Genomic DNA, 9,105 nt, shown 5'->3' on the forward strand with positions numbered 1-9,105 from the left:
CATTAAACGCATTTGTCCTAGTATAGAAAAATGGTCCTTGAAATTTTGTTACCCGTAATGAAGGAGCGTATGAGGGGAGCTGTTAGTATAGATTCAGGAGGTTTTTCTATAACTTTTAATGACATGGGTTCCCAAATATGAAGGATCCTCCTCCTGCAAAAATAATAAGGGGCAAGCTATATATCTTTATGTTTTTATAAAATAAGCTCTGTCATCCCTAGTGTGAGAAGGCAGTGTGATATAAAGGCAATATGTTGTTGTTGCCAAATTACTATAATGATGTTATTTGTCCCATTATGCCGTCATGAATTACAAATTACACCTGTGGAACGTGAACTACAACTGAAATGTGCAGAATAGAATACATAGCAGGTCACTAAATTGTTCTTCATCGCTACAGGGTGATTCTGGCGGTACTTGGGTCAGCCAAACAGGGCTGCAGTCTGGTCGCAGTCTGAAGCTTGTGAGCTTCGGCGATGGTTGTGCTCAGCTACACTTGCCCCGGTGTGTATGCCCGAGTGTCTTAAATACCAGAAGGGGGGGGGGGACTGGATCAATGAGCAGATCACCACCAACCAGCCAGGCTTGTTTGTTACGTGCAACCTCCGATGGTGGATGGTTACACGACACTCGGGAGCCTGGCAATAAGCTGTCCTGATGTGCCTGCCATTACGACAACCACACTGCATGCCACTACACGCTACAACTACAACAACTACAAACCATCGCACGTAAGATTCTTTCAAGTCAAATAAGATTCCCAATAAGAAACCATTCATACACATTGTCCATTAAGTTACATGTACGTTGGACTTTTGTGTATTTAAATGTATTCTTGATTTCAAAGATAAAATGGTGCTTTCACTTTGCTCTAAACAAATATTTGTAATAGGCTCACTCACTCAGTAAAATCTTTCAAAGCCCTTAATAGACTTCATCTCTCTAAATTGTGAAGCATTTTTACTGAGATATTAATTTATCAACCAAAAAAGTAGTTGGTGTTTTATTTTAGAACTTGTTAAGTCTGACGTGGGACACACCAGCATTTCCGGGTCCATACATTCTATAAGAACTCAAAAGCTAACTACAAAACAGTTCTAATATACACTCACTTGTGGTGCTGCAGTACTACTGAAAAGCATGTAAAAATATGGTAGGGTGACCAAATGTGGCCATTTTCCCAGGACACGTCTTGGCCAGGATTTCTATATTGTCTAAAATATGCCATGTTTTGGGTTTGTTTGCACTGCGCAGACCACAATTGTGTATGACAAATCTAGTGTGGAGAGAGCTCTAGAGAGCAGACGGCTTCTTGTGCTTGTGAATCGCTCTCACGGTATTTTGATGTCATAGCACCGATCGGTATGCTCAGTGCTGCTTCAAGTCGAACACTAATATATTACACGTATTGTTGGCATCGCTTTGACCACTCTCTGTAGATCCCACCTTCTCACGCACCACGATTGGTCGATTATGTACAATGTCTGCATGTTATTGGTCAAACGATCATTACCTTCATTAAGTATGAAAACAGGAAAAACCAAAGGCCAAAAACCTGGATTTTTTAGGCGCAATATAGAAATCCTGGCCAGGACATTTGTCCTGGGGAAATGGCACGTTTGGTCAACTAAAATTTGTGTAGAAGCAATTTTCACCTTGCTAGTAAATTTCAGAATTAATCACAAAGAAACTGCAAGTAAAACACGGATTTAAATGTGAAAAGACTGTAGCATACACCATGAGTTTTTCAAAGCTTATTTTAACCCTTAGCATTCCAACTTAGCAACTAAGATAGCAACTCCAAACTATTTGGAGTTGTTGTATGTCACAAAGTTAACTCTCAAAAATATGCAGTGTACCGCGGGCAGGTATTACAGTGGAATGCTAACATTAAATTTGTTCATGAATAGTGCTCATAAACAGCTGTTGGAATTGTATTCTCAATTTAAATGGAGTGCAGGCTTGGACCCGAAAACTGAATGGCAACTAGTTTTTCACCACATAATTTAAATAGCCAAATCCTATTCAAAAATGTTGATGTGACCAAATGTTTGTCTAAAATGTGTTTAATTTTCTATTGTCATTGTCAGAGTGTGGCAGAACACCTCTCAACACAAGGATAGTTGGAGGACAAGAATGCATCAGCTGGTGCTTGGCCATGGCAGGGCCAGCCTTCACAGGGGCGATGGACATTTTTGGGTGAGTCACTCAATCAACAATGAATGGGTTCTGACTGCAGCTCACTGCTTTTAAAGAGTAAACTATCACAGAGCACCCCTTGCAATTATATTTTTTAAAAAAAAAATCACCTATCATTCAGTGGATGTGGTGAATGCCTAACACTTGTTCTCCCACCGTATTCTAGTACTTCACTCAGTGGCCTAACTGTGTACCTGGGCCGACAGACACAGGAAGGAACAAATGCAAACGAAGTGTCCATGAGTGTCTCTCAAATCATAAAACATCCAGGCTACATTAGCAGCACTAATGACAACGACATCGCCCCTTCAGGCATTCTGTCTTCACCGGTTTCATTTACTAACTATTATCAGACCAGTCTGTCTGGCTTCAGCAAACAGTACATTCTTCAGCAGCACTGTAAGCTGGGGTCACCGGATGGGGAAAAAAAATTCGGACCAAACGGTAAAGGTTTTAATTTTACTGCAACCTTGATTATACACAACATACTGTATTATTGCAGGGCTGATGCACATTTGATCATTTAATGTCTTTCACAGTTTCCCTGCCCTCACTCAAGTTCCTACAGGAAGTGGACAGTGCCTGTTGTTGGCAAAACAGGCAGTGTAAGTGTCTTAATGGAGTCTCGGCGATCACAGGACAACATGATATGCGCCGGACACTAGAAGGAGGGAAAGGACTCCTGTCAGGTAACATCTCTTATACATCCATTTTGGTTATTTCATAGCTTTGATTGGGTTGCAAATATTCCTCAGTGTGAAAATATCAATAATAATGAAAGGGTGTTTCTTAAACTTTGAATTCAACTTAGTGAGTCACTTTCAAAAACACTGTCTGGTTCATTGCAAAAACTCAAATATCTGAGCTCTTGCCTGCACAGTCAGTGACTAGATAATGTTAGAAAATGTATAGAAAATGTTCCTGAAATTTGTACCGTAATGAAGACTGAGGTGAGACTGTTGTATAGATCAGGGGTTTTCTAACTTTTTAATGACATGGGGATCCCCAATATGAAGGATCCCCTGCCTCAAAATATAAAGGCAGCTGTATATCTTTATGTTTTCATAAAATACCCATCCCTAATGTGAGAAGCAGTGTGATATAAAGGCAATATTTTTGTTTGCAAAATTTAAATAACTGAATGTTATTTTCCCATTATTCCTTCATATTACAAATTACACCTGTGAACTACAACTGACATGTGCAGAATAGAATACAAAAAAAGCATGTCACTAAATTTTCTTCATCCTACAGGGTGATTCTGGCGGTCCTTTGGTCAGCAAAACAGGGCTCAGTCTGGGTCCAGTCTGGAGTTGTGAGCTTCGGCGATGGTTGTGCTTCAGCTAACTTGCCTGGTGTGTATGCCCGAGTGTCTAAATACCAGACCTGGATCAATGAGCAGATCACCACAAACAGCCAGGCTTTGTTACGTTCACCTCCAATGGTACGACGGTGACCTGGCAATAAGCTGTCCTGATGTGCCTGCCATTACGACAACCACTGCCACCACTACAGCTACAACTACAACAACTACAACCATCGCACGTAAGATTCTTTCAGTAAGTCAAATAGATTCCCAATAAACCATTCATACACATTGTCCATTTAGTTACATGTCCTTGGACTTTTGTGCATTTAAATGTATACTTGATTTCAAAGGTAAATGGTGCTTCTCTCTATAAGATCTCAAAAAGCTAACTACAAACAGTTCTAATATACACTCACTGTGTGCTGGGGCAGTACTACTGAAAGCATGTAAAAAATATGGTGTAGAAGCAATTTTCACATTGCTAGTAAATTTCACAATTAATCACAAAGAATCTGCAAGTAACACACTGATTTAAATGTGAAAAGACTGTAGCATACACCATGAGTTTTAAAAGCTTATCTTAACCTTAGCATTCCAACTTAGCAAATAAGTTAGCAACTCCAAACTATGCAGCATACTGCGGCGGTACAGTGGAACGATAACAGGTTAAAAACAGGTTAACACTTTAAATGTAGTGGAGGCTTGGACCCGAAAACTGTATTCGATATTCCTAGTCATTTCCAGATGGAGTCCTTCTTGTTCTCAAGTTCATTATTTGTCAGCTCATCATTAATGAGTTACAGTAAAAGCAGAAACAGAACTTGAAAATCTTACTTATTTGAACAATGGCCAGAAAGCCTGTTCTGCGACATAACTCCCAGTGAATTAGACTGCTTTCTATGCTAATGGAGCGTGAAGCCTAAGCATACCAAATGCAGTCATTTTTATTTATTTATTTATTTATTAGCTCTTTAAGCTATTAACTATGTTCAGCTATCAACTCTAATAAAAAATAAAAACTTTCTTTCTGCTTCAAAATTTTATGTTCCATTTCATGTTATTTTGCTGTTTACTTGTAATTAGTTGTGAAATTTACTAGCATTGTATTTCTGACTGAAAATTGTTTCAAAATAATTTTTCCAGTGTATGAAAGAATGAAAACAAATCATGTGAATGTTCCACTGATAAACTCTGCCATTCATTCACTTTCTCTTTCTGTGTTACTGTAGCTGTAGTGTGTGGAAGTGCCAAACTGAACACCCGTGTTGGAGGAAACAGCTCTCTCGTATCTCCGGGTGTTTGGCCATGGATGGCCAGCCTGCAGTTTAACGGCAGTCACGTTTGTGGAGGAACGCTGATTGCTGAACGGTTTGTCATGAGCTCTGCCAGCTGCTTTACCAGGTAATACCACTTAAACACCAAAAACAAAAACATTTAATGAGAAATCAAAATAATTTGATTCAACAGAGTTCCTTTTTCTTTTAGATCCACCAATGCCTCTCACTGGACTGTGATCCTGGGCCGTCTGAATCAGAATGGCTCCGACTCCACTGAGGTCTCTACACAAGTGGTGAATATCACACTCAGCAGTGGTACAGGTGAAAATGTTGCAGTCTTGCAGTTGGCTGTCGCACCAAAGCTCACAAATTTCATTCAGCCTATATGTGTGGACATGGGAGACAATACCTTCAGCGCTAACACTCAGTGCTGGGCGGCAGGATGGGGCTCAGGAGCAGGAGGTGTGAATGCTTTGAAACACTATGCTAACTGCTAAAAATTATTTTTAATATTTTTCATTGTCATTAATTTTAAGTTTTCTTCCTTTTATAGTAAGTCAGACTCTTCAGGAATTCCAGACCTCTGTTGTGAGTTGTGGAAACTCATCCTCAAACAACAGTATTTGTACAAGTTCCTTGAACTTACAGGAGGTAAGTTAATTCTGTTTAAAAACAGAACAACTTTTTGTATTATTTTTTAATAAATGTACTTACAGGTAATAAAAGAAATTGTTAAATACCAGTAAACTGAGGCTTCTGGGAAGGAAGTGTATTTACAGTTTGGTTTAATTAATTATTATTAGATAATGCATTAGGTAACATGAACTAATATGAGCAATACTAGATAAGATAGATATTATCAAGCTACGTTTATGTTGATTTCTGCATATACTACTAATACATTTGAGTTTGTATTAACATTAGTTGATGCATTATGAACAAATATGAATTAACAAAGAACATTGATAAATGCTACTGAATTAACTAATTTCAACAAATGGAACTTTATTGTAAAGTGTTCTTAATGTATACTACTGTTTAGAATTGGGTGGGGGGGGGGGTAGAATTTTTTTAAGTAGTCTCTTTTGCACACTTCTTTTTTTTTATCAAAATACAGTAAAACAGTCATTATGTGGAATATTTTTACAATAACTTAAATTGTAATTTATTCCTGTGATGTAAAGCTGAATTTTCAGCATCATTACTTCAGTCTTCAGTGTCATGTGATCCTTCAGATATCATTCTAATATCTAATATGCATATTTGCTGCTCAAAAAAAACTTTATTATTATTTTCAATGTTGAAAATTTAAATGTCAATGTTGAAATATTTTTGTGGAAACCACAATAATTTTTTGAAGGATTCTTTAATAAATAGAAAGTCCAAAACAACAGCAATTATGTGAGAAAAAAAAAAAAAAAAAAAAAAAAAAAAAACCTTTGTAACAAAAATCTTTAATGCATCCTAGCTGAATAAAAGTAAATATAAAAGTAAAAGAAATGTGTAACATTCAGTAAAGAGTTCTCTCATTCTCTCTCAGGGTGATCAGGGTGGTCCGCTGATGTGTAAGCTGGGTCAGTCATGGATCCATGCTGCTGTTTTGACATTGCAGAGCAGCATACAGACTAGTATTTCAAGCAGCAGCAGCAGCTCTAACACAAGCTCCAGCAACAGCACTCTAGCATCCCGCTCTGCTCGCGCTCAAGATGTCCAGGTCTTCACTAAAACCTCCAGCTTTGCCTCATTCCTGACATCTGTTGTGGGTTCCTTCCCTACAAAAGCCACAAACTCCACAAGTTCAACTACAAGTGCAAGTTCAACTACAAGTGCAGCAGCAAACAAGCCACTCCAAAGTGCCTCTAGTGGGCCACAAGCATCTTCTTCCTTCTGTTTTACCATTTCAGTCCTCTTGCTGGCACTTACAGCTCTTAAAATCTTTCAAGGCATCAACTGAGTCTTTTGAGATGAATGTGAATGTGTGTAATCATACAATATAAAAATCTTTTGTGGGGCACATAATTCATTTTTAGTGCACAAATGTGAACATTTAAGGTCTCTATTGTTATCTCACACCATGAAGCTGCTGCCTGATGTTCTTACACTGTACAATTACACTGTATGATTTTACAAGTGCAGAGCTAATAATGTTTGTAACTGGATGTTACAAACATTATTAAATATTACGTACATTTACATTGTAGCAGATGAAGCATGGAGATGTTATGCAGCTTGGCATTTTATGGAAATGTCTCTTGAGTGGTTCAGTTCTAATACTGACTAACTAACAAGTACCTCAAGCTGTACCACTAAATTTTTGGAAGAGTGTTTCATAATATGAAACTATATTTTTAGATTATTATATAAAAATATTTTTTGTACTTTTGTACTTTTATCTCTGTTCTGTTATATTGTTATGGAAAAGTTGTTGTCATATGATTTCTTATGAATGAAGTTCATGAAGCTCTTTTCAACACACTGTAAGAATGTGAAAAGTATGCATGTATATTAAATATGTATATCAAAATGCATATTAAAATTACAAATTAAGTTACAAATTAAGCCTATATACGCATGAAAAAGTGCCGGTATGATTAAAAGTAAAATATAGAAGTGCAGTCCATACCGACCCACTTAAGCACTTTCGTTCCCTCAACATAAGTCGCACCAAGACATAAGGATTTCCACAAAATGATCTCAAGGCCACGACATATTACCATGTTACCCACGAGTTAATATGTAGTGGCCATGACAAAACTAAGTGTACCTAACAAGTCCCCTCCCGGTCGCCGTAGTAATTGGCCAAAATGTTACATTTTGTTAAATTTCAAATGTTCAATATTCAAGTAAAAAAAAAAAGAAAGAAAAACTGTTAAATGCCACATAATATTCAGTTTTGTTTAATGACACTTGTGAATAATTCAAATTTACACAATTTAAATTCAAATAGTATTGACATAATTTAAGCTCCATACAACAGTTGAATCCTGACATAGTGTCAAATTAGGTATACAGTCCAAATAAAAGTCCACTGGGACTTTTCAGTGTTTGTATCATTTCACTGTTCTTGAGCGTTTCATAGGGATTTTTCAGACTCTTTCTGCAAGTTATATCATTATACCAGTAGGTGGCAACAATCGAGCATCTTAATGATTGATTCATTGAATCATTTACTTAACTGGTTTGTTCAAAACATACTGATTCACTCATTGCTCGAAGATGCATTTGGAACTATTTTCATTTAAGGAACAAAAATAGAATAAACAGGATTTTTGACTCTAAAATGTAAGTTACTCCAAATTAACTTGTGAATCAATGGGGTAGGTCAGTTCAGTAGCTATGTCTGGAGGAACTTAGCAGAACAGCTACAAAATATGAAGATTAACATGTATAAAAATAGAATAGTGGGTGGTTTGTTGACTTTATACTTTGTGGTTTGTGACATTCTCCTCAGTGGTTTCTGGCCTTCTTTCATCAGCTCAAACAGGTTCTGCTCTGTTATGGTTGGATTAACTCAACTATTTGTTACAAAAGAAAAGTAATTCAAAATTCTCAAACATTCAATGACTAGTGTCAAGACATTCAACCCATCAAACTTCCACTTCTATCTATCTATATATCTATCTATCTATCTATCTATCTATCTATCTATCTATCTATCTATCTATCTATCTATCTATCTATCTATCCACCCAACCCACCCACCCATCCATCCATCCATCCATCTATCTATCTATCTATCTATCTATCTATCTATCTAGCTATCTATCTATCTATCTACTGTGAGTGTATGTGTGTGTGCGCGTGTGTTTATATAGAAATGGGATTATGCTGCACCAATTGATTAAAAAAAATAAAGAAAATATATTTTGTTCTTTGTTATCAACATCATGAAGTGCATTAAACATAAGCCTACATTATGCTATAGGGTTTCCCAAACTGGGCTTCCTGAAAGAACTAAAGGGGGGACGTGAGTTGATGGAAGGCTAATACTTAAATAAGTCATAAAAAATGTGTAATTAATATGAATACATAATTTTAAAATAAAAACAAATAAAAATAAAACACTTCAACAGTAAAAATATATAAAAAAATGTTTTACCTGCATATCAATGTGACTATTAACCAACATCGTGAACATGCAAATGTGTTGATAAATCATTAAAATATTAATTAAAAATCTCAGGGGCTTCAAGTAAATCTTTTAGGTAAAATTTAGTTGAGGTGCCTAATCCTTGGAATCTGAATACACAATCCAGATTACATGTAATCAGTTACCAGTGTAATCACTCTTATCTAAAGTTCCTAAGACACAGGTGCATT

The 9,105-nt window shown here is 36.7% G+C and overlaps 1 pseudogene; it reads left to right on the forward strand.

Moving 5' to 3' along the window:
- The window catches only part of LOC122138726, a 10,184-nt pseudogene extending 2,570 nt beyond the window's left edge, over positions 1–7,614 (forward strand).
- The last annotated feature ends 1,491 nt before the right edge of the window (positions 7,615–9,105 follow it).

Source organism: Cyprinus carpio, chromosome A3 (genome assembly GCF_018340385.1).
Source record: "Cyprinus carpio isolate SPL01 chromosome A3, ASM1834038v1, whole genome shotgun sequence".
Lineage (NCBI taxonomy): Eukaryota > Metazoa > Chordata > Actinopteri > Cypriniformes > Cyprinidae > Cyprinus > Cyprinus carpio.